Below are 27,026 nucleotides of genomic sequence, written 5' to 3'. Positions count from 1 at the left end.
ATGGAAGCTACGATCATTGGAAGCCTGAAGGAATGGGCCCCAATTAGCACCATGGAGGGGATTGGTAGCTAGAAGGTGTGGGAATGGATAAGAACTTCATATGAGCCCTTTGAAATATCATTTGGAGGCAGCCAGTGTTGACAAACGCTTGTTCTCTCTGTTTCCTGCAAACCTATTGTTGCTCTGAACAAGAAACCCTCCTAATCAATTCCCTGCACTCGATTAACATTTGTACCTCTTGGAGCTGTTGCCTTGCCGCATCAGAGACCTGGGTTCAATCCTGACCTCGGATGCTGTCTGTGTGGAATTTGAATCTTCTTCTTGCGACTGCATGAGTTTCCTTCACGTGCTCCCGTTTTCTTCCACATGCCAAAAACATTCGGGTTGGTTGGTTAAATTCCCATTTTAAATGGCCACTAGTTTTAGACTTTAGACTTTAAAAATACAGCGCAGAAGCAGGATTTCAGCCCACTGAGTCCACGCTGACCAGGATCACCCTGTACACTAGCACTATCCTGTACACAAGGGACAATTTACAATTTACAGGAGTCAATTAACCTACAAACCTGCACGTCTTGGGACTGTGGGTGGAAACCGGAGCACCCAGAGGAAACCCACATGGTCACAAGGACAACGTACAAACTCCATACAGACAGCACCCGCAGTCAAATTCGACCCGGGTCTATAGTGCTGTAAGGCAGCAACTCTATCACTGCGCTACTGTACTGCCACTTCGTGTGAGTGAGTGGTAGAATTTGGCAGAAGTTAATCAGTAAATGGGGAGAATAAAGTTGGATTAGTGTAAATGGGTGGTTGATGGTTGGTGCGGAATCATTGGGCTGGGCCTGTTTCCTTGCGGTATCTATGAATCCATAACCTACCCTGACTACAACGCTGGCTCAAATTACCCTCAATGACTCTGAGATTCAAGAAGGGTGACCCTGTAAACAAACTTGCAACAGCACTGGTGATAGTCACGAGGTAATTGCTCTTGTCCTGACCGTTATGAGTCTTTACAATGTACTCTTTCAAAACTTCTAGTCGGCTGAATCTTCACAGGCTGTGATGCTTGAAGCACTTCCTGTACATTCTCTGACAAGAATCCAGGAAGGAGTCTGCAAAGCAGCAGAAAACTAAAGAAGTCGCATGCTTTTTCTTATCTTGTTCACCGACACCTCCATTATGAGCAGAAAACAAAATGTTTAATTTGGGGAAGAAAGATCTGTGGTTTCAAGCTGCCAGGGACTGACGGAGGAGGTTCTGCAGAGGTGACGTTCCCCCAGTGGTGAATGAACCATGTGAGCTGAGTGAGCTCACCCATTACAGGCCACATGCAACTTTCGGGTTTCCTGCCCTGTGGCAGCTGACACAGCAGATTTAAAGGTGAAACACCATTACCACCGGTGTTAGAGCTGAGACATTAAAGAAAGAACGCATAACTATTTCACACTTTGACACCGCGGTAGAGTTGCTGCCTTACAGCGCCAGAGACCCAGGTTCGATCCTGACTACGGGTGCTGTCTGGACGGAGTTTGTACGTTTTCCCTGTGACTGCGTAGGTTTTTTCCGGGTGCTCCAGTTTTCCCCCACAATCCAAATACATAATGTAATTTATATATCTATCATTAATGTACAACTCTGCATGTTATAGGAGCCATCCAAGGCGTGACATGAAAGCACTTTACTGCTTCAGCTCAATATTTAACCTGTTAATACTGTAAGTGCAGAGTTTTTCTTAGTAGAGCTGCTGCCTTATAGCAGCAGAGACCCAGGTTTGATCCTTACCACGGGTGCTGTCTGAAAGGTGTTTTACGTTCTCCCTGTGACCGCGTGGGTTTTCTCCCACACTCCAAAGACGTAGAGATTTGTAGGTTAATTGGCTTCGTTAAAATTGTAAATTGTCCCTAGTGTGTAGGATAGTGCTAGTATTCGGAGTGATCGCTGCTCACATGGACTCAGTGGGCTGAAGGGCCTGTTTCCGCACTGCATCTCTCAACTAAACTACACCAAATAAACTAAACTCAGAAGTGTTCTCCTTTGGCGAAAGTACTAATTCACACAATAAAACTGCAAACAATTTTATAAAAGGACACAAAGTGCTGGAGTAACTCAGCAGGTCAAGCAGCATCTCTAGAAACATGGATAGGTGACATCTCACAGAGTGCTGGAGTAACTCAGCAGGTCAGGCAGCATCTCTAGAAACATGGATAGGTGACATTTCACAGAGTGCTGGAGTAACTCAGCAGGTCAGGCAGCATCTCTAGAAACATGGATAGGTGACATTTCGGGCCATGGCTATGTTCTCCAGAGATGCTGCCTGACCTGCTGAGTTACTCCAGTACTTATGGCCTTTTGTGTATTAACCAGCATTTGCAGTTTGATTGTTTCAGCAATATTATAAAGTCTTAACCCATATATCCATTTCCCTCCTTGGCTATATTTTTTTAATATCATGACTGAAAACTCAGGGCCCTTGCTTTGGTCTATTCGTTTCGTTAGAAGCGACAACAAGCTTTGCAAGTTCGGCTTTCACTAAAAATAACTTTCTCCGCAGTTTATCTGTTTTGTATAGGAAGCCAGACCAGCAGTGTATCTGTCCCTTTGCTTACACCTCAATAGTGGCTTAAGATTTGAATAGATACACACAGTGAGTGCTTTCATTCTGGACTCTGGCACTTAGTTATCTACAGACCAAACCTTGGCAGAGACTCGCACCAAGCTGAAATAGGGTCCATGAATAGACACTGGCACGTCCCTATCCGGCCTTCCCCCAGTACCAATCAGCCGTCTCACAAACAAGGCCAACCGGATAAATGCTTCTTGTAAATAAAGGCCTGGCTGGTCCTGCACCAACTCCCATCTTTGCCAGAAACAAATGAGTCTAAACAGTGAATGCTGGAAGTCAGCGGCTCTGCCACAAATGGAGGCATGGAGGCCGCGGGTTGCCGGCGTTCCGCACCCAATGACAATGGTTCTCTTTTGGGCAGCTTAACGCATTCAAAACGAAGGCAATGTTTGTGAAAAACTAAATAACATCGATTGATTTCCTCTCCGTGATCTCTGGCTGAGAGCTCCCAGCTCCGCAAACAGTAGCGCTGCCATCACGGAGATGGAGAGAACCCTGGCTGAGGGGACAATGTCTCCATCACGAGATTGCTCTCCCGCTTAGTGTCATTTAATGTCAGGCATTCAAAATCCGTAGGAAGGAACTGCAGATGCTGGTTCAAGATGACAGCAGCAAGATGAGAGCATGGATGGAGGCATGGATCTTTGATATTATTAGATGCCTTTTTAATGCAGCACCCCCTGTAGATCCCATCAAAGGTAGGGAAAGTCAGTACATGTGATGGATTAGGCAAGGTTTACTACTTTTTGCAGCCTCCTTTGTTCCTGGGCATTCGAATTGCTGAACCAGGCTATGATGCTGCGAAGATAGACACAAAATGCTGGAGTAACTTAGTGGGACAGGCAGCGTCATTGGAGATACGGAATGGGTGACGTTTTGGGTCAAGGCCCTTCTTCAGACTGAGAGTTATGGGAGAGGGAAACTAGAGATATGGAACGGTACAAAGAGAATGTAAGGTGTGATAAGGACAGCTCAAATCTGGTTCTCTGCTACTGGTCTCCACAGAAAGCTGGTGCCTGTCCATATCAAAGTACTGAGCAAAGCACAAAGTGCTGGAGTAACTCAGCGGGTCAGGCTGAGTTACTCTGGAGGGCATGGATCGGCAACACTTCATGTCCTCCAGAGATGCTGCCTGACCCACTGGGTTACTCCAGCACTTTGTGCTTTGCTCAAATTTCCAGCACCTGCAGTTCCTTGTTTCTCCATCTCAAACTACTTGTGTTCAAGCTGATGTTCTCCCCCATTTTAACAATAACACACAATAAACCAGCATGGATGCATTTGGCTGCAGAATAATGACAACCTGAAGCAACCTCTTTCCCTAATGTTGAAGATGTTAAAGATGCAATTCTGTGACAAAATTATGAAAGAAAAAATTAATTTCAACGTCTCGGCCTTTGTTCTGCACACGCCAGATAACACCTCTTTTTGCATGCGGCTTCATTTGGCTCTAAATGGGACAATCGCCAGCCTTGTTCAGCTGGACTAATTCCTCCCTACTGCGCCACGTTGCCTGGGTTGCAGCTGCGGAGTTGATCCTTGTCAAAATGCAAGCGTCAGGACAAAAGCCCTCATTATCACCCCTTGGCGCATACAAACAGCGAAGACGGAGCACGCCCATGACAAAATGTTCAAATAAGCTCGGCAGCTCCATCACTGTACATTAGCATATCAATTGCCCAAAGCGGGGTTGTGTGAACATTACCCGGGCGCAACTATTAGGAGGGCACAGATGCATCATCAGTCACTGTCCCAAGCGCATTCAAATTTTAACTATAGTGGTGACAGAATAGGGCTCTGCTTGTTACCAATAATATGCTTTTGACTAATTTGAGAACCACCTTCATCTAAATCAATATTATTGTCAGGCTCAGCCAACTCGAAGACCTAAAATACTCCCGATTAGCTACACATTTCGTATTCTGTAAGTGATGTGCGAAGATAAGATAACTTATTCACCAGTACTGGCCATAATCGATTGTCACAAATGCGCAAAATCAGACATTTCTGTAAATGCATGGGTGGCATCCAGTCAAGTGTTTTGGCACATTTTTCATCCTCACTAAAATGCTAAATCGTTCATCTCTTTTGGGTGCTGACTAATCAGAACATAAGAAATAAAAGCCGGAAATACTCAGTCTGTCCATCTGTTGTATATATCCAGCTTGTGTTGAATTAACGTCTTAGCTGATTCAGTACACTACTGGGATACATTCCTGAGTAAACCCACACAGATAGAATAGTGAAGAGGATATATATATATATGGCTAGATAGAAGCTCTAGCAAGGTATAACGATCAGCAATTTGCAAGCCACATTGGAAAGGAAGCGGACACAGGCCAGGATTGTTGGAGGACAGTGGACTCTCCATAGGATTTGGGTTCATCATCACAAATGGACCTTTAATTAAATCTTAATTTGAGTAACTTGTTAAATTGCTGATGTGTACATCATTTTGAAACACAAAGGTTAATGTAAATCTCACTAGCAGAGCAAGAATTCAGAAAAGGTGAGTGGAGAAGTCCAGGTGAAGTTGAGGGGAATATGGGGAGATTGGAATGGCATTAGTGCAGAATCAATGCAATATGGGTGCTCAATGCACTCATGCATGGGCTCATTGGGCTGAAGACTATGCGTCCTTGCTTCCAAGCATCTTGGGGTTTCTTCTATGGCAATTATCTATTACAAATACAATTGTTGATAAAAAAAAATTTGGTGTACAAACAAAGAAGTTGTGCAAAGAAACCGTTTAAGAAGCTTCTGACTTTAGACTTTAAACTTTAGACATACAGCGCAAAAACAGCCCTTCAGCCCACCATTCACAGACCAGTGATCCCCATTCAGTAGCACCATCCTACAAATTAGGGACAACTTACAATTTACAGAGGCCAATTAACCTACAAACCTGTATGTCTTTTGATTGTAGAAAACCCCACGGTCACGGGGAGAATGTATCAACTCCATACAGACAGCACCCTTGGTAAGGATCAAACCAGTCTCAGGTGCTACAAGGCAGCAGCTCTATGAAGAAAAACTGCACTTATTAACTCTGGTTAAATATTGAGCTGAAGCAGTAAAACGGGTTTCATGCAATGCCTTGGATGGCTTCTATAATATGCAGGGCAGCACATATCTATTCAAGATAGATATATAAATTATATTATTAACAGAAGTGAAACTTTGAACTCCTACCCACCATATGCACCAGCAGAATCATGCAAAACCTGTGTGACAGCCAAGATAGAGCATTCTAAATAAAATTCCTTGTGCCTCACTCAAAAACATTTAATTAAAAAACTTGTCCACAATATGGATAATTTTAATTGTAATCATGGATTGTCTCACTATATATATATATATACACACACATATATATATATATAATTATATAGGAGTAACTCAGCAGCTCATCAGTTTTATCAGTGAAGCTCAGGGCTCTGCAGGAAGGTGTAGTGGATAGCATAGAAAGCACTGTCGACAAATATTTCTTATAATTAAACATCACGATAACAAATTGGACCTGGAAGCAGGGAAGAAACACAGCATTGTTCTCAATTCACTTCTGGCAAATTAGGGAATAATTGATGATCCCCTGGAGAACATTCGCAGGAAAGGATAACTATTATATTTTTGTGGTTTTGGCCCTTTTATTTGCTTTGTTGTCGAGAGCTTAGGAAGATTATGACTCATGTCAATTTATCGTTCCTAAAGGAATCGTCTCTTGAAAGTTTTCCATCATTTGAATTGAACAAACAATAAAATCACACTGTTTTGCTTTTCGGATGCCGACACTGTTCCAGAGTTGAGCACCACTGTTTATATACACAATGTAGACACTCTGAACGTGTCATTAAGGAGACCCGAAGGGCAGTTTCCATTTACAAGGTCAAGGAAAAGTACACCTGACAGATTGGAAATGACTACGCAGAATTTCCCTTCAGGCCAGAGCAACACATTGTGATCCAGAAGTGGCTAATAACTCTACTTCCCCATTAATCATGATAAAAGGAAACAATAACACCTCGACTGCCTAGTTACAAAAGAGTTTAGGATTTATAACAAACACAATGTCTGAAGAAGGGTCTCGACCCGAAACGTCACCCATTCCTTCTCTCCCGAGATGCTGCCTGACCTGCTGAGTTACTCCAGCATTTTGTGAATAAATCGATTTGTACCAGCATCTGCAGTTATTTTCTTATACAATGTTTTTACTTCTTCCTTGCACCAATGAACAGGATTGTGGCTCACTCTCGCGATGCGCAGGTTTGGTGACCAATTTTATTCTTAATATAAAATGCAGCCATTTATGATTACAAGAAATGTCATCCTCTTTCCCCACATCCTCTTTTATCGACAGTGTACAGGTGACCTTTCAAGCATTTCACAAGCTGGATAAGTTCATTTAATACCATTTCTCCACTGTCTGCAAGTGCAGTTCATTGAAACATTTGGAAAAAAAATGCATTTGTTACCTTAGTTTTAAATTATTATTTTTGATTTTGTTTTTAGTTGGATTAGAGTGCAGCGTATATATAGATTTCCCTTGAATTGAATGAGAAAACACATCAACAAACATCATAAACAAATGAGCTTGAATAAAATAACTAGAACAATTTGCAGTTATATTTTGCTTGAGGAAAAATATCACAAGTACCTTCATGAACACATAATCATACAAAATAAAAGACAAGCTGAAAGGAGATGACATGGGGGATGTTTACTGGGTGGGGGAGAAAATAGATTTTCAGAAGTTTTGGGTTATCCAAGGAGGAATTTTCATACCAATAGGTGCACTACTGGTGAGGTGCAAAAAGGGAACCGTGCACGAAATACCAATAGTTTGTGCTTATGGAGATGTGGAGGGACAAGTTGTGAAGGACGTGCATGCAAGCATGACAAGACAGTGAAAAGTCGGGACACATGTCTGAATCCAGGGGGTATTGAAGACAGTCTATTTGGGGGCTAAGGGGGAAGCTTGGTGCCATGAGAAGGCAGGAAAAGGCATAAACAGCAGCAGAAGTGACTGAATATATGAGGTCAATTTTGGAGACCATGTCTGTGATGCCTTCCAGAAGGCAGCTGAAAAGCCGAGCCCGGGCCTCGCGGGGAGCCTCGCGCATCGGCAAAGCCCGTGGCCAACGGCCCCCGGGTTTGCGGAGCCCGTGGCTGGGGCCTGGGTCAGTGCCACGGATGCGTCCGGAGAGGATCGCGGCGATAGTGGAGAGGTCGGTGCGGCTGTCGATGATGGTGCTGACCGATGCACGAGAACGGACCACATGGAAGTGAGGACATCACTGCTGAGGGAAGGAACAAAGGAGGACCTGGCGTGAGGAGGGAGGAGAGCAAAAGTGGACCTGGTGCTTTGTAACTTTGTAAGTGCCCTTTATGGGCGACTATTTGCATACCTTGGGTATGCAAGCAAAGAATTTCACTGTGACTTGTCACATGTAACAATAAAGCATTCCTGTTATCATGTTATCATGTCATTGTCATTGTGGTGAGGGTGGAGGAGGTAGAGAGAAAGATGTTAAGAGGTAATTTTAAGAAGATACTGTAGCAGCATAAAACAGTAATGGAGAAAAGTCAGAGGTTGTCTTTTTTCTCCAGAGTGATCTTGGGCTGTTTGTTGGCTTTGTCACAGGACAGCACTTTGATGGCATCCTCAAGTAATCCTGAAGACCAGGTACAGACAACAGAGCTCAACTGAGCAAAGCCGCGATGAGCTCAGGTTTACCTGTACTTCAATGACATTAAAAGTCATGGGGAAAGAGTGATTGAGTGGATCAATGCTCTTTTGATTTCTGCGTTCCCAGTTATGTGGGTTGTATGCATCTGACCTTCTGGACTACTTGAGGGTACTATTAGATCACAGAAACAGATAGGGTGGCATTTTGGGTCGGAAGGGTTCTGACACAAAAACATATGTGGGTAAATCTGGAAAAATCTGATTGGTGTTGCAGAAATTGCATGAACACAAGCTTTTTAAGATAAGAAAATAACAAGCTAATGCTAATCATACCCTCAAAAACCATTAGAGGTTGATCTTCAGTTTTCTTTTTCATTCGTACAACATAAATAAAGTCTTTAACTACTTTTTTTCCACTGCACCTGCACCCCTCTAGTGATTCCAAACATTTTTACTCCATGAATGATGTGATACCAATTTCATCTATAGGTTTATTGTCTCCATGCACACGGCGGATTCTGCACCAGCTGGCTTATCGCCCTTAGTTCAGGCTGTGAGTTCTCTACAATGATTATCGACACATGCTGTCCTGACTCCCCCTCTCTATTTCCCCACTCCCCCTCCACCATACTCCTCCTCCTGCACTGTCACGACAGTGTAGGTGAACACACAAGTAGTGTGGGCAGCAACGTCTGCAAAGCAGAAATAGTTGTACAAAATTTAGAAATCATGAATTTGTACAAAACATTTTCTGGGTTACAGACACTGTGTGATGTTGCACAAGACTTTAAATTCAGGAAAAGTTCATATAAACATTACAAGAGGTGAAAGCCTATAATTTGAAGAGATACATGAGACACAGACCACTTCCAGGAGAACAAAGAGGCTTGTGAGAATTCAGTATCGTTTTTCAAGATTACAAAGAGCTTTTGATAAAGTGAGTGGCATCAATTGGCAAAATAATTGGAATAGACACAGATTAGAAAAGCAGAAGTCATTGTAGGGGTATTGTTGTGGCATCGGGCCCAACTTCCTTCCTTATAAAAGTGTGGAAGGACGTCACGGGACCTATCAGACCATTGCTGGTTGCCAGCAGAGCAATCCCATCAGTTCCAATCCCCATCCCAATCTCCTGTAACCTGCAACTTATTCTCTCATATGCAACTATCGACTCCGCTTTGTGGTTCTTTTTTGCCACTGTGGGATAACATGGTGGCCAATTAACCTCCCACATTTCGTTGCTGCAGGATTGGACAGCTGAAATACATGTAGTCACGGGGAGAATGTGCAAACTTCACACAGAGTGGATGAGTGGCCTAGATTGACAATTCGTGGAGCCTATTCTGTGCTGTATAACTTCATAACTATCAATTTGATCTCACTCCACATGATACCCGGTACTGACTGAGACTGCTGGGTACAACCACGGCAACAAAGCCAGAGAACGCGCAAGCTAAGGAACTGAAAGCCTGCACTCCACAACTAGCAGCGCCCCTCCACAAGCAGTTCCCGAGCATTAACAACATTGGCAATGTGGAAAATTGCCTGGCTAAGTCCTATTCACAAAACTCAGGACAAATCCAATCAAGCTCAGCCACCAGCAATGTGATAAATGCTGGCATCTCCAAGCAATACGGACTCATCAATACTGTAATCTATTTGCTTATGTTCCATAAGCAAGTGAGGGGGTATGGGGAGAAGGCAGGAACGGGGTACTGATTGATAGTGATCAGCCATGATCGCATTGAATGGCGGTGCTGGCTCGAAGGGCTGAATGGCCTACTCCTGCACCTATTGTCTATTGTCTATTGTCTATTTAGGTTTCACCAGAATCGCTGAAGTCCAGACTTCCTCAGAGTCTTGGCCCAAACATGGTGTAAAGGATTATTTCCCCTTGCCTACATTGGTGCGATGCCAACAATTCTCAAGAAGCTCATCACCTGAGCATTAACCACCTGAAACATTTATTGCTTCCACCACCAACGCACAGTGGCTGCAGTGTGCAGCATCTACAAAATGCATTGCAGCCGTGTGGCTGTGCCATGCGTACAGCAGCTCCTCATCCAAGGTGGTGAAGGGCAGCAGGTGCATGGGAAGACCACCAGCAACTGGTTCTCTCTGAGTTATGCACCGTCCTGAAAATACAATACTGCTCCTTCTTTGTCATTGGGCACAACTCCTCACACTCCTTACCCAACACCACCTTGTGAAGTAATAAAATGGAACTGCAGATGCTGGTTAATACCAAAGAGAGACACGAAATGCCGGTGTAACTCAGCAGATCAGGCAGCATCCCTGGAGATGATGGATCTGTGACGATTCAGGTCAAGACTTAAGAAGGGACAGAAAGAAAGGAACTGCAGATGCTGGTTTATACAAAAGGACACAAAGTGCTGGAGTAATTCAGCGGGTCAGGCAGCATCTCTGGAGAACATGGATTGGTGATGTTTCGGGTCAGGACCCTTTTTCAGATTCTATTTCTGAAGAAGGGTCTTGACCCAAAACATCACCTATCCATTTGCTCCGGAGATGTTGCCTGACCTGCTGAGTTACTCCAGCATTTTGTGTCTACCACTGTGTGAAAACCTTCACTGGAGGGACTGAAGCAATTTTAAGAATGCTGCTTTTCATCTCAAGGGCAATATATATCAAGGATGTTTAACATATTCTGGCCTTGCCAGCATTGCCCAGATACCAAACATTAATTTTAACAAAAAGATTGTATTACAAAGGGACAGTGTAGTAGATTACGAGAGAGATCTTTCCGTGCAGTAAATATTTTAAGCTGTTTACTTATTTCTTTGTTTTACTTTACCTTATCATACATTCCTGCTACTTCCTAATCACTGCCCATTTAGACTTTGCATACGCTGCTAATAAATTACGTTTCTCAAGGTCTTACACATGTACTGCCCTCTCAGTGGGAGATTTTTTTTTAAACGGCTTTTAATTTAAGTTACACACATTTTTCTCACTCCTACGCACAGCGGTTTCATGGGAATTTTCCCAATCTGCACCTGAAGGCATGCTGCTAAAGTGACTGGGGAAAACTGGATAATGTGAAAATCCAATTTCTATTTGAATCCGTCAAATCTATCATGGACGACCACCTTAAATAATGCCAGCAAACTGCGGACTTCCTGTTAAGATATGGTTACACAAATCTGTTTAAGATACGGTGCCCTGAATGTTCATTCAGCATCTGATTGCAAATGTCAGCAACCTGTGTTAATCTGAAAGAGAGAAGGCAGCACATTGCCAACAGTCTGCTCCCACTCATCAATGGCCACACACATTTCCAGCAGAGATTAAATTCCAACCAGCATTTTTCCTCAATGGACACAATCGCACTTCTTAAAAGTTTCCACTGTTTCCGCGCAGCCCTGTCACACAAGAGACCTTTGTAACATCGAGATTTCTAGCACTAAAATGCTAAATGCACTGATTTATGAAGCACTCTCCCACCCCCACAGAGCAGCGAAATCATCAGGCAAAGCTAAAAATAAGTAATCGCTGAAGCATTTCCCCCATGTCAGAACCAGCAAAGTCTGGGAGAACAAGGCAGCATCTAAACATAGGACCAGGTCAAATCTCACAGACAAGCACTCATGCATTGAAGTATCTTGGCTCAATCCACCGCTCCAAAAATATTAAATGATGCACAAAAACCCTACTTTACAAAGAAAAAACAAACGTCAATATTATTTCACCTAAAAGCTCTGATATGTTGCATTTTGTACATTTGATACAGAACTTTTTTTTTGTGGAGATGATCATTTCTGGGTTGTGGTGCACCACTCTAGAAATCCAACCAAGCATTTTAGTTGTGGCTCAGCTTTGCACACTGAGATGATTTCCGTAACAATCATTCATGGAACAACTTTATTCCTTAAGGAGTAATCTTTGGATCGTGTGCTGGGAAATTTGTTCTCAGGAGTGCCTGTCTTTGGGTTTTCCTGGAACAAGTGTGTTTTTATAGTGCTGTTCCCTTTGCTACTTAAATGGGGCTTCCTGTTGGAGGTCTCAATGCATGGGACCTGACCAAGTAAGACATGTAGTTAGACACAAAATGCTGGAGTAACTAGGCGGGTCAGATAGCATCTCTGGAGAAAAGGAATAGGTGACATTTCGGGTCGAGACCCTTCTTCAGACACGTCTTTAATATTCACTAAACTTACTTGCTCTCCTTAGCTAGGGGTCCACAAACCTTCCCTCCATCATGACCACTGTGCTGACCCCAACCCCACATAGTGAAGTCTCACAACAGACCCCCAGCATTGATTTCACAACACTGACCACAATTTCCATTTATCTACAAATCCATGCAAAATGGCCTGAATTACCAGCTTCCCTTCCCCACCAACCACCCCAACCCCAGATCCAACCCTGGCCCCTTCAATCAGCTTATCCTCATTTGTACGTGTAGGAAGGAACTGCAGATGCTGGTTTTAACCAAAGATAGGCACAGAAAGCCGGAGTAACTCAGGCAGGGACAGGCAGCATCTCTGGAGGGAAGGAATGGGTGACGGTTCAGGTCTAGACCCTTCTTCGTATGTCCTCATTCGTATGCTCCACAGTGTTCAAATCAAAGTGTGCAACAGCAGGCAGTAGCCTCAGTGTGATGGACCTTGAACGACTATAATACCCTGTGAAGGAACGATGGCCAACACAGCTCGGCTCAGTGCAGCATAACCAAGGAGATGAATTCCAGACTACTTTGATTCCAGACTACTTGCTCTGAGATAGACACAAAATGCTGGAGTAACTCAGCGGGACAGGCAGCATCTCTGGAGAGAAAGAATGGGTGACGTTTCGGGTCAAGACCCTTCTTCAGACGGTTGGTCAGCTCCTTCATTAAGTGACTATTTCAAGGAAGGCATGAAATGTTTTGTTCAAGGATCTGCTGCTGGGGATTTTAGTAGTACAGAAGGCAGAGCAGGTCAAACATTGGAATCAAATGAATTAATTATAATTAATATGAATATTTAATATATATCCTTTAAGGGAATTCCTGATTGGACTCTGAATGAATTAAGTCCAGCATAGAACATAGAAAAGTACAGCAAGGGAACAGGCCCTTCAGCTCCCAATGTCTGTGCTGAACATGATGCCAAGATAAACTGATCTCATCTGCCTGCACATGATCCATATCCCTCCATTCCCTGCAAAACCAAATGACTATTCGAAAGTTCCATAAATGACACTGTACCTGCCTTCCCCCCACCACTGGCAGCGTTTACCAGGCACCCATTGTGGAGGCTTCACCTGTAACTTCATTCTTTGTTCTCCGACCAATGCCGTTCATAATCAAGGGGACAAATGGTGTCAGGTGTGGGTCAGTAGCCGGGGATCTGGGGGTAGGGGGAGGTAGGATTAGCATTCAGGGGTTGAGATCAGTTATTAGTGGGTAGGATTAATAGTCAGGGTGGACTGGCTGGGGGCTGTCCATCTACACAGGCAGGAAACAGTCAAGTTGCACAAACGGTGGATAGGATGGGGTTCATCAGGATCTCGGACTTGATGGGGAGTTGAGGGACAACTCTGCGAGTCGGCGTTTCTTATTAGGGGCTGATCTGAGTCGTGAATGGGCTAATTTTTGTGATAGGCAACTTCTATACGATGGTGCGGCCTGGAGCACTCCAATGAGTTTTTTCATTTTAGTTAGAGATACAGCGCGGAAACAGGCCCTTCAGCCCACTGAGTTCGCACCGACCAACGATCCCCGCACATTAAACACACACTAGCGGCAATTTACATTTGTACCAAGCCAAAGAACTTACAAACCTATACGCCTGTGGAGTGTAGGAGGAAACCAAAGATCTCGGTGAAAACCCACGCGGTCACGAGGAGAATGTACAAACTCCGTATAGACAGTGCCCGTAGTTGGGATCGAACCCGGGGCTCTGGCGCTGTAAGGCAGCAACTCTACCGCTGCGACACTGTGCGGCCGATGGTGGAAGTGATACCCTTCAGTGCATGGTCTTTCTCTCTCTGGACTCCACTGAGCAAGGAGGGCCAGCAGCGAAAATCATGGGCTCAATCCACTCACAAGAAGCCCCTCATTTTTAATTAACATTTGACGCTTCATTGAAATTGGATTGTGTAAGACCAGTTTTTCCACTCTCCAGACAAACAATAGGGAAATAAATCACCACAACAAATTACTGATGTAAATGTTCTTTTCCAAAGGAAGGCCAGAAGTGCTTAAGAACAAAAAGCTCACTCTGAATAATATAGTACATAATACAGTAAATTCTTTAAAGAATATATTATGGGCGAGTCTGGAGGCTCGTTCTTTGTTGAATAAGTTTATTGCGACAGCAATATTCGATCGCAAAGTTTACATAACGAGATTACAGACAACCATTAAAAACTAACTGTTCACTTCGAAGAAGTCTCCCAACTGACTCTTTTGGGCGCCAAAACCGCACGTGACGACGCTGTCCAATCAGCGGTCTCACTCCCTGGACCAATCCTTACGGTCGTGACCTTGCTGACCAATCTGAGGGTTCGATACCTAGGACCACTCTCTATGGTCGCTACAATATCATATATTCAAATTAATTATAATTCATTCATTTGACAACAGTATTTTAAATGTATAGGCCTACGTTATGATTTATTTCTTTGTCTACTGACATACACTGTTTATAATCAGATCTAAAAGCTTGTAAAAATATATGGATTATTCCATTAACAACAATTTGGAAAAGGCATGGAATTATTGCACGAATTACAATATCGAATTAAACAGATTTTTCAGTTCACGGACAGTAAAAATGTGTTTAGTTTGATTCCTCAGTTTATTACCACCAATGATTGCTGCAAAAGAAAAGTTAATTGAGCAGTCATGACCCTTTTGACCCAAGAAATCTTTGATAATCTAGATGTTTATTGCCTTCACCATGACAACAGAATGCACTGTAGATTCTTTATTGCTATGAACACATAGTGGACTGAAAGCAGGCAGTTTTGATAGGATTAGAAGACAAGAAGACAGATCTGCCCTGGATTAGCCCTAAATTTAGTTTTTTTCAAGGGTTTTGACTTTAGAAAAAAGCCTGCAAAGTTCATTCTGAAGGGCAAGCAGCCCCAAGGGAGAAGAAACATTTTGCTTCTCAAGAGTTACCATCATCTAAATTACCAGGCACATCACACGGCTCAGCTGCAGATGCATTTTTACCGATGGAGTTTCTATTTAATTACTCCTTGTGATCTTGGCACCACTTTGTTTCACAGACCACACAACTAATTATACCTATACTATAAATGCAGATCCAGGTAGGAGAAGCAGAGAGAAGAAAGAAAACTCATTCTCTTTTTAAAAATCACATTTTGGTCACAGCAATGATTCACAATTTACTTTATGCTTTTTGTTTCCACTCCATGGCCAGAGGTTTGCACAAGCCTTGGTCACTTTTGACACAAAGGGTCATATTTCTCCTCACTAGTTCCATGATTGTGTGTGAAAAGGCCAAGTTTCGACGGTTTCTCCTCCAAATGTAATTTACTGTGTTTAGAGATCAGCTTTAGGGCATTAGCACTGTCTCCAAGCATCAAATCTAATATCCGTGGCTGGGAGAGGGTTGAACTGTGCTCAGAAAGGCAGTGAACATAACCCACGAGAAATTCAACATATTACCATCTCTCCATCCAATGTTCGCATCAAACAGGCAAGACGATAGACACAAAATGCTGGAGTAACTCAGCGGGTCTGGCAGCATATCTAGAGAAAAGGAATAGGTGATATTTTGGGTCGAGACCTTTCTTCGGGCTAACTGCAAGGAAGCGATTTCAATTCTGGTGCCCCAGACTCCCAAAGTACTTATTTGGCAAATTTGCACACCTATTTTTTGATCTATAGACATATAGACAATAGACAATAGGTGCAGGAGGAGGCCATTCGGCCCTTCGTGTTTTAACGTGCATATAATAATTCCCTCAACATCTTGTACTAATATTCCTTCCTGTGTTGTACTATCACATCGATTAGCCCCTGTGGAAAAATGACAGGAATTGTGCCAGTTGCTCGAATTAACTTATCCTTCACTGAGGAGCCACTATCAATTGCACAGATTAGCCTCAATCCATTCTATTCCTAACATTTGCACCAGTTTTTAAAATCAACTTATTCGATGGAGATTTTGGGCTTCGGTCCTAAATACATCTCTTCATATGGTTCTGTACCACGTTTTCATTGGGAAAGCTCCTATTAAGTACCTAGAGATGTTTTACTAATTCAATCCACAATGCAAAATGAAGAGTGTAACTGTTCAATCTTCAGATCTGGAAAAAAACTTAAAGATTTACTGTGCTCTGAGGAAGAGGTTGATGCACACCTAATTCTGCTGAGCAGTTCTTAAACAGCAGCTTGAAGGATCTGATCTGCAGTGATAATACAATAAATTTATTATGCATCACCAAATATACAGCACATTTAGGAATATCATACAATGGTACTTTCACTATAACATGTCTTTGGAGCATAGCTGTTTTGGTTATGGGAAATTTATTTGCAGTTCAAAAGAAGGTTTACAGCAAGTAAATCTAAATTTGTGCAGAGTATCGAAAGAATAACCGAAAGTACATGCAAAGTTGACTGGAAAATTTTGAGAAAACATTCAAAGTGAGAGCCTGGAGGCATCAGGAACTGTAGATGATGGAATCTAGCGTGGAAAACAATGTGCTGGTATAACTCAGCGGGCTAGGCTGCATCTCTGGAGGTCATGGATAGGCGACGTTTTGGGTCAGCTCACAACCCGAAACGTCGCCTATCCATATTGTTGAGAGATAGAGTCATAGAGTCATAGGGTGATACAGTGTGGAAACAGGCCCTTCAGTGTGAAAACAGGCCAGCATGACCCGACTACACTAGTCCCACCTGCCCGCGTTTGGTCCATATCCTTCCAAACCTGCCCTATCCATGTACCAAACCTGTCCTATCCATGTATATTATCTGGTTCTTCACAGATGTTGCCTGACCAGCTGAGCTACTCCAACACTAAATAAGAGCCTCTTCATTGGCTTTTGCTAGGAGTTTCGAAGCTGCACCGTCTTGAAAATAATCTCTTTTTAATGTCCTCTATTCCAGGTGGGCTGGTCAACCTTCAAAACTCAGTGGGTCAGACAGCATCTGTGAAGAACATGGATAGGTGAAATTTTGGAATGGGACCCTTCTGAAGTCTGAAGAAGGGCCCCGACCTGAAATGTCATCTATCCATGCTCTCCAGAGATGCTGTCTGACCCACTGAGGTACTCCAGCATTTTGTGTCTCTATTTTGAATTATTTCTCTTTTGAGGCATTCCCCTGAGATCAAGGGTGGTTTACTTCCACTCTGGGTCAGTGGGTTCTGAGGTGACTGATGAGATCAAAGTGGGAACTGTAAACTCTTCCGGTGAGCCTCACTATGGCACTGGAGGAGGCCCATGACAGAAAGGTCAGACTGGGAGTGGGAGGGGGAGTTGAAGTGCTCAGCCACCGGGAGATCAGGTTGGTTAAGGCGGACTGAGCGTAGGTGTTGAGCGAAACAATCGCCGAGCCTGCGTTTGGTTTAATGTTTAATGTTCTAATTTTTGGAATTGTAAGAATTTCACAGAAACTGCAAAAGAATTATATCAAAACAGGATATGTATGCAATATCTTGGGAATCTCAATGCATCCAAAATAAAAGCAATGATAGTTAATCAGGCACAAGAAGGCAGACTCTTTTTCAAAATTATTAGTGAATTAGAGCAAATTACTTATGAAAATTGCTTAAAGATCTATGAAATAATTAGTCATGAATCAAATGCTATATTACTTTCATATGAAATATTAGTACTTCTTCACCACTATTAATTTTGCACATATGGATTTCTCTTCGAATAACTTGGGGATATGAACCAAAAAAGCCACAGTCAGAATCTTATTTTTTTCTATAATTTAAATGGATAATGTCAGTTGTGGCTTTGTGCGACTCTTTCCAAGGCAAGAGCATTAAGTGACATATTTTAAACCACTTCACAAAGAATCTGCTTTAAAAAGGATACAATCTTTGTCACTCTAAATTGACATTTATGTCAATTAAGCTTAAAATTCTTCACAGACATCTCCTGTATCCAAAATTATTAAATTTCATCCAAACTATGAAACTTAAACCTTCTTGATCCTCTGCCAATTATTCTAGCAATCACAGGAATGGTATTTTACCCATTTATTCTCATGAAGAGTCCGCTACAACAAACTTTGTAGTTTATGCTACGGATAAATAGCATGAGCACATAAATCTGTCCTATATACCTCTGAGATCGTTTTTATTTCAATGTTACTCTCTTTCCTTTCTCCTTTGCATACAGAGAACAATTCATTCTGGGGTAAAGTGCCACAGGCACTAGTCTGGTACTGCACCAAATGGGTAATCAGACCTCCCAACCCTTCCAAATTTGGCGGAAAGTTTCCACTTTCTTATTTCATTTCCGCCATTTCGCCTCACATTTTTCCGCAAAACACATGCCTCGCTGCTTGCCCCGTCCCGCCACTCGCCACTGGCCTCGCCTCGCCACTGGCCTCGCCGCTGGCCTCGCCTCGCTGCTGGCCCGGCCTCGCCGCTGGCCTCGCGCCACTGGCCCGGCCTCGCCTCGCCATTCAATCACGGCTGATCAATCTTTCCCTCCTAACCCCATTCTCCTGCCTTCTCCCCATAACCTCTGACACCCGTACTAATCAAGCATCTAACTATCTCTGCCTTAAATATATCCACTGACTTGGCCTCCACAGCCTTCTGTGCCAAAGAATCCCACAGATTCACCACCCTCTCACAACAGAGGATCTGTCCAAATGTCTAAAAAGAGTTGTAATTGCCTCCACCTGTATAGCCTCCTCTGATAGCTCAATCCACGTATGGACTAGCCTCTGTTAAAAGGTTGCCCACGAGCTCCCTCTTAAATCCCACTGCCTCATCTGAAGCCTATTCCCTCTAATTTTAGAATCTTCTGGCGTGGAAGAATGATTGGAAGCATTCACCTTATCCATGCCCCTCCTGATCTTGTACACTTTAATAAGGTCACCCCTCAGCCTCTTACACTCCAAAGAAGATCTAACCTCTCCCTATAACTCAAGCCTGCAAGGCCAAGTAACATCCTGGTAAATATCTTCTGCACTCCTTCCAACTTATTAACATCCTTCCTATAGCTGGGTGACCTGGAGTGCACACTATCCTCCGAGTATGGTCTCACCAACAACCTCAACTGCTGCATCATGATGTCCCAACTTTGGTACTCAACTCCCTTCACAATGAAGCCAAGCACACCATACACCTTCTTCACCACACTGTCCACCTGATTCACCACTTTTAGGGAATCATGCACTGTACACCCAGATCTCTCTGCTCAGCAACATTCTTCAGGGATCTACCTTTCACCATGCAGGTCCTGCCCTGGTTTAACATACCAGAGTGCAACATCCCACACTTGTCAGAGTTAAATTCCATCAGCCATTCCTTGGCTCTCCTTGCTAACTAATCTAGAACCCGTATTTATTCACAAAATGCTGAGGTAACTCAGCAGGTCAGGCAGCATCTCAGGAGAGAAGGAATGGGTGACGTTTCTGGTCGAGACCCTTCTTCAGACTAGAACCCGTTGTAAACTTAGATATCCTTCCTCATTGTCCTGTGTAGTGCCGATGTTGGTGTCATCGGCAAATTTACTGACAATATTAACTATCTTGTGACCCGTGGCACTCCACTAATCACAGGCCTCCAATCAGAAAAGCAACCACTCACCACCACTCATTCTTTATTCAAAGCCAGCTTTGAATCCTATTTGTTAGCTCGCCTTGGATGACATGCAATCTAAACTTCCAGACTAGTTTACCATGCAGGACCTTGTCAAAGGTGTTCCCCTCACAGGTTAAAGGTCTACGTGATGTACATGCCAGGCCCAAGGAGATGGAAAGCAAGTTTGGTAAAGATAAGTAGAATAAACTTGAATTACTCAAAGCAGAATTGTACCTCCCTGTAAATAGAGCTTTTACAGCTTACTTCCTTCTGCAAATGAGGAAGTGAAGTGGAGTGGAACCATCTTGTTTACTCTGCCTCAGCTTATTGGAGTTTGCTTCAATTGTTCTGAGGTGACGAAAACCATCAGTAGGACAAAGAAAATGTTGTAAGAGCTTGAATGCCTTTGCAAATAAATTCCCCATTAGAGAGAAAAGAGTGGAAAAGATCAGTAATTTAGAAAAAAACTCAAAAATGATACAGAATATCGAGCATCTGCATCGAGCAGGTACCAGCATCTGCAGTTATTTTACTACAGAATATCGAGGAAGCCTTATTCATACATTTAACCTAGAATATAGAAAAATTAGTAGGAGTTCAAGCCGACTCCACCATTAAGTACAACAGTGAGGAAGTCTTTCAAAGTATACAGCGGAATATAGGTCAGCTGCAGAAATGGGTGGGGAAATGGCAGATGGAGTTTAATCCGAGCATGTGTGATAAATTGCATTTTTGGGAGGTCAAATGTAACAGGAAAATGTACAATTAATGGCAAGACCCTTAACAGCATTCATGCACAGAGGAATCTTGGGGTCCCATGCAGTGCTGAACTACCTACCTTTGATAATATATTCCTTTATTCATCCCACACCGGGGAAATTTACACCGGGGCATGTCCCTCGGACTATCCTTGACTGGCTATCCTTTGCTGGCTTTACCTTGCACTAAACGTTATTCCCTAATCATGTATCTATACACTGTAAATGGAGTGATTGTAATCATGTATTGTCTTTCTGCTGACTTGTTAGCATGCAACAAAAATGCTTTTCACTGTACCTTGGTACACGTGACAATAAACTAAACTGGACAAGCCTTTAATCCCCTGAAAGTGGCAACACAAGTAGATAGCGTGGTAAAGAAGGCATATGGTATCCTTGCCTTCACTGGTTGGGGCATTGAGTGTAAGGGTCAGGAAGTCCCAATGCAGCTTTACAGGACTTTGGTTGGGCCGCATTAGAAATATTGCATGCAATTCTGGTCGCCTCAATACAGGGAGGATATGAAGCTTTGGAAAGGGTGCAGAGGAGTTTTACCAGAATAAAACCAAGATTGGGAGACATTAGTTATAGAGAGAGGTTGGACAAACTTGGATTATTTTCTCTAGAACGCTGGAGGTGGAGGGAAGGCCTTATAGAAGTATATAAATATGGCAAACAAAATCAAGGAATATGCGGGGAAAAAGCAGGAATGGGGTACTGATTTTGGATGATCAGCCATGATCATATTGAATGGCGTGCTGGCTCAAAGGGCCGAATGACCTACTCCTGCACCTATTTTCTATGTTTCTATGCTTCTACAAAATGATAAGGTAGACAGTCAGAACTGTCAGGTAGACATTGATAGGGTAGACAGTCAGAACCTTTTTCCAAGGATGGAAATATCAAACTCTCGAAGGCACTGCATTAAGATAAGAGGGGCAAAGTTTAAAGGAGATATGCGGGGGAAGTTTTTATTTTACACAGATGGTGGTGAGCATCTGGAATGTGCTGCCGGTGGAGTCAGATACAATAGAGACATTTAAGACTTTTGGATAGACATATGGATATGTAAGGAATGTAGGGATATGGATTATGTGCAGGTAGATAAGTGTTGGTCTTGGCATCATTGTCATCTCAGACACTGTGGGGTGAAGGACCTGTTCCTGTGCTGTACTGTTCTATGTTCTCTATAGGGCAGGAGGTACAGAAAAACCACCGGGTTCAGAAACAGCTAATTTCCTGCAACTGTTAGGTTCATGAACTGACCGGTGTAACCCTAACCCTAACACAGCAACCAAATACTATGGATCATCTCTTGCTTACTTTCTGATCGTGATTTTACACAATTTCTTTTTTTTGCACAATATTTTTATTTTCCCTTTTTTGGATAATTAATGTATAATTTATGTTTTGTGTCATCACAGTCGATGTGGCCACAATGCTGCTGCCATGCAGATTTTCATAGCATCTGCACTTCACCGTACTTATGTATGTGACAATAAATATTTGACTACTTTTACTGCAAACATTTTATGCATGGAAAACCAGAGGTTGAATATTCAGCCTACTCTGTGGTATTTGAGCAAGTGTATTGAGCTGGAGCTTATGAGGACATCTCCCTTCTTTAAGTTGTACCTTTTATATCCACGTATAGAAACATAGAAAACATAGAAAATAGGTGCAGGAGTAGGCCATTCGGCCCTTCGAGCCTGCACCGCCATTCAATATGATCATGGCTGATCATCCAGCTCAGTAACCTGTACCTGCCTTCTCTCCATACCCCCTGATCCCTTTAGCCACAAGGGCCACATCTAACTCCCTCTTAAATATAGCCAATGAACTGGCCTCAACTACCTTCTGTGGCAGAGAATTCCACAGACTCACCATTCTCTGTGTGAAGAAATGTGTGTGTGTGTGTTAGGGTCCTCAGTTTCACCCTGAAGGATGAGACCTCACACCATGCAATGCTTCCCCCAGGACTGTCAGCATAGATAATGTACATTTAAACCCACACAGCTGCATTTAAAGTTGACACCTTCACTGAACCAACAGATTGAATTCCAGTCCCCCAGTACGCCGATCTTGCATTGTTTAATCCTCCTTCAGTAGAAAGGGTGGAGATTGCCCTCGTTTTGAGTGAACCCAGAAATGAGATCCCACAGCACACTGCTTATTTTGCGCTCCACATGCCAACTGTGTCTAAACGCCTAAATAATTCTGGTGCATACGTAACCAGTAGTTTGGAATTCACACACAATCTCCAAAGCCTGTGCCTGTATTTTCAGGCACACTAGTACATAATGAGACACATACCAGCCTGATGTCTATGTAGCTCTGGACAGAGCTGGGTGTGAGTGCCATCGCCCATCCAAACTAGTAAAGTCCATGAAACAAAATAGGAAAAATAAACATCAGGTCTCCCTTTATCGTTTTAATAGCTCCAATAACCAATGCTTTAATAGGGGTGATCTATAATATATTGGGTTGAGAAGGTTTGAAAATTCCTGTCTGATCATTATATTTAAAAAGCTGCCATTTTTTTCTTTTACTCTCACTAGATTTTCAACCGAATTTTGGAATGCAATGAATCATAAGGCCAGCCACAGCAACAGTCCCATCTGACCAGTGCATGTCTAATATTTGATTGGAGTGGCATATATATTTATTCAAGAAACTAAATGGTTACAGAGAAGCCAGTCCTAACCTTTAACCGACAGCTATAATGAAAAGTAGTTCTGCAAACTTGGATGAATGGTAACACAATATGGAAAATGTCCATTTCACCTAAACCAGTTCCTGTCAGCAATTATGCCGGCATGTGAATGAACTGTGCCTTGTCGCAATAAATCCTCTGACTCCTCTGCTGCATCAATCCATAAAATCCCATCCCGATTGTTGACCACGATATGGATTCCAGTCAAAGGGCATTCCCGGCCGAGAGCATCTTCTTGCTCTCCTGTTATAAATCCAATTCAGTTTTGAATTGATCAGCCCAGACCTCATTGTCCGTTCCGCCCACACAGTGCTGGTAATTTGAGAGCGGTCTGCTCTACCTCCCCTCAATCCTCAGAATTTTAAATTCTCGCCAGACTGCGATCTGCAATTTTTTAAACATCAAATGTCGTAATTTTGTGCCTTTCTTTATATTTCCAAACCACAATGCTCCCTTGACAATTCTGAATCTTCCGTTATTGTGGGAAAGCCAGTATTCTGGCTTGTGTCTTCATTATGTTATAGATTAGGCAACAGTTTAAATATTCGCTGCCTCTTATAGCAGCGTCTGGAATATCACTGGGTCAGTATTAGCTGACCTGCTCCCTGGACTCACTGCTGACGTTCCCACCCAACACATCCAGGTGTAGAGGGTTGAATGAGTTGACTCCCATGCCAAAGTGATTTCTGGCAAAGTGGAACAGGCTTCCCGTGGTAACTATGCCCCTTGCTATGAAACCCAAGGCTCAGCCTTGAATTTCTTGACATGCTTTGATAGTTTGCCAGCTGTTTAAAGCCCTTTTACAATTCAGAGACAATTGAAAATTGATCAAATACATCCTAAAAATAAAAAAATAAACACATAATTAAAATGTATTTAAACATTAACAAATAATTCAGATATCTGTATCAGTCCCCCAACCACATCTCACTGAGTTATTCTTATTAGAGACTTTTGGAATAATTTTACATACAAGTACACAAAGAGAGACACATGCACACACACTTTATTCCATACACGCCGGCACACACAGCCACACATGCATTCACACACACATCCACTCACGCACACTAGTAACAAATTCATTTTCCTTTAGCTTACACAACCTATTCTGTTTATTCGCAGTAAAATTACTCATCTGACATCCTAATTATTAAAATAATTAATAAACTATTTGGACAGTTTTCTGATCACCCTCTACAATTATTTTTCACAGCACCTCCATGCCTTTCATATCAGTTTAGATTAGTTTCATTTATTATGAGGTGTACCGAGTTACAGTGAAAATCTTTAGTTATGTGCTAACCAGTCAGCGGAAATACACGATTATAATTGAGCCATCCAGTGTACAGATACATGATTAAGGGAATAAGGTTTAGTGAAAGTCCAGTAAAGTGTGATTAAAGATAGTCCAAGAGCCTCCAATGAGATAGTAGATCTAAATAGATAGTACCTGATCAGTCTGAAGAAGGGTCTCGACCCGAAACGTCACCCATTCCTTCTCTCCCGAGATGCTGCCTGACCTGCTGAGTTACTCCAGCATTTTGTGAATAAATCGATTTGTACCAGCATCTGCAGTTATTTTCTTATACTAAATAGATAGTAGCTCAGGACCGCTTTCTAGTTGTTGATAGCATGGTTCAGTTCCCTGTAAACACTGGGAAGGATCTGCCCCTGAATCTGGAGGATTGTGTTCTCACACTTCTATACCTCTTGCCTGATGGGAGAGGGGGGAAGAGGGTGTGACAGGGGTGAGACTGATCCTTGATTATGCTGGCTGCCCTGCCAAAGCAGCGTGAAGTGTAGATGGAGTCAATGGAAGGGAGTTTGATTGTGTGATGGTCTGGGCTGCGCCCACAATTCTCTGCAATTTCTCGCGCTCTGGTATGGAGTTGTTCCCAAACCGTGCTGTGATGCAGCCCGATAAAATGCTTTCTGCGGCAACATATTTCTAAATTGCTTTGCTGCTTTTTCAATCTCTTTTGAAAAAACCCCCCAAATCTCTCGTGCCTCCTGAGGCTTTCTTATCTCCCGGATTGTCCAAGTCTCCCAGAATGAAATATAAATCTCCAAGAGACGAGGCAGAACAATCCAGGAGACAAATGAGGCACTCTGAATGCCAAACCCAAGTAGAACAGCTGGTCTTTAAAATTCAAAAGAAATGTGCGTTTGCCTGCTGAGCAGATGAACTGTGCCTGCATTGCCAAAGGCTGTGACTCCATGAAGTAGTCAGTGCTGTGACTGTGGATATGCCGCACAGAGACACATACACTCACACAAACACACTACATGCACACACATAGCATACTTCTTCAGTCTGAACATGGGTCTCGACCCGAAACGTCACCCATTCCTTCTCTCCAGAGATGCTGCCTGTCCCGCTGAGTTACTCCAGCATTTTGTGTCTATCTTCGATTTAAACCAGCATCTGCAGTTCTTTCCTACATACTTCTTCATAGGCCGTTTAGGATGAATTACTTCCACTCTGGCTTTGTAGATCCCATGGTGACTGATGAGGCCGGCGTGGGAATTATGGCACACTACAAGACATGGCTGACAGGGCAGGCATGAGGGGATGTGTTCCTTCCTCTGTTTACACAGGGCTTCTGAGTGCCTGGTTACAAGGATCCCAATACCATCTGAATGACCCTTCTCCACTTTGGGTCTGGTAACAATGCAGTTTACCCAACAGTATCAAATGCATGCAATTATGGCCTCAACTACAGAGTGTTGACCTAGGAGTCGGTACTGACATTGGTTCGCTTATCCTTCTGGTAAACTCGGAGGATGTTGTGCAGCCAGAGTTGGCTGTATCCATCTTGTACCTTTAGGTGCCTGTTGTAGGTAACCCGGGTATCATGGGCATATAGGAGAGGAGGGAAACATGTTGGCTACTGGACCATGGGGTTAGTGCCAGGTTTGAGATCATGACTTTCACAGATTTTCCTCAATCAACTGAAGACACTGACGGTGCACTGAATATGATGGTGAATTCTGATGTAAGTTCACTCTCGAGATGAGAGAAGTGTTGTCTGTTTTGCAGAAGCATGCAACAAACTTTTATTATTGGAGTGCAATGTTATGCAGTTGAACAGAGGATGGTCCATTCTGTTGGTGGAGGACGGTCTCGTTGTTGATGTTGAATATTGAGGTCCAAACCCCTCATTTTCCTCAGTGAACGACGATCTTCTGCATACTGCAGGACAACGCCCTTGGTCCTGGCCTGCTGCTTTTGAGCAGTTAGTTCCGACAATTAGCTCAACTCCGGGGGCAAGCCTGTTGGAGATGAGGTGAAGCATGCGGCGAGTAAGACTGAAAGGAGAGTTGGAACAATGATGTAGGCTGGTTGAACCTGGATTTTCACCTAGAATGACTCTGTTGTAGACCATTGTTTAGATCATGGCTTGCATGCTGCCATGAAGCAAAAAGAAATGGAGACAAATTTCTGTGGGTAGCCCAAATTCCGATATGCAAGCACACACACCCATAA

At 43.1% G+C, this 27,026-nt stretch overlaps 1 protein-coding gene across 4 annotated transcripts in view; it reads right to left on the bottom strand.

Annotated features, from left to right (window-relative positions):
* Window positions 1-27,026, bottom strand: part of cdc42se2 (CDC42 small effector 2) — a 156,944-nt gene that overhangs the window by 65,804 nt on the left and 64,114 nt on the right. Inside the window, exon 1 of one of the 4 annotated variants that reach the window (XM_078396096.1) lies at window positions 5,532-5,633. The exons of the other annotated variants lie outside the window; for them this stretch is intronic. The gene's annotated coding sequence lies outside the window, so the exon portion shown is untranslated. Of the gene's footprint in view, window positions 1-5,531; window positions 5,634-27,026 lie in introns of those variants that run through there. 4 annotated transcript variants of the gene reach the window in all.

This window comes from Rhinoraja longicauda, chromosome 3 (genome assembly GCF_053455715.1).
Source record: "Rhinoraja longicauda isolate Sanriku21f chromosome 3, sRhiLon1.1, whole genome shotgun sequence".
In the NCBI taxonomy this organism is placed as follows: domain Eukaryota; kingdom Metazoa; phylum Chordata; class Chondrichthyes; order Rajiformes; family Arhynchobatidae; genus Rhinoraja; species Rhinoraja longicauda.
Note: the sequence above shows the minus strand (reverse complement) of the source record. Positions and strands in the feature narration are given on the sequence as shown.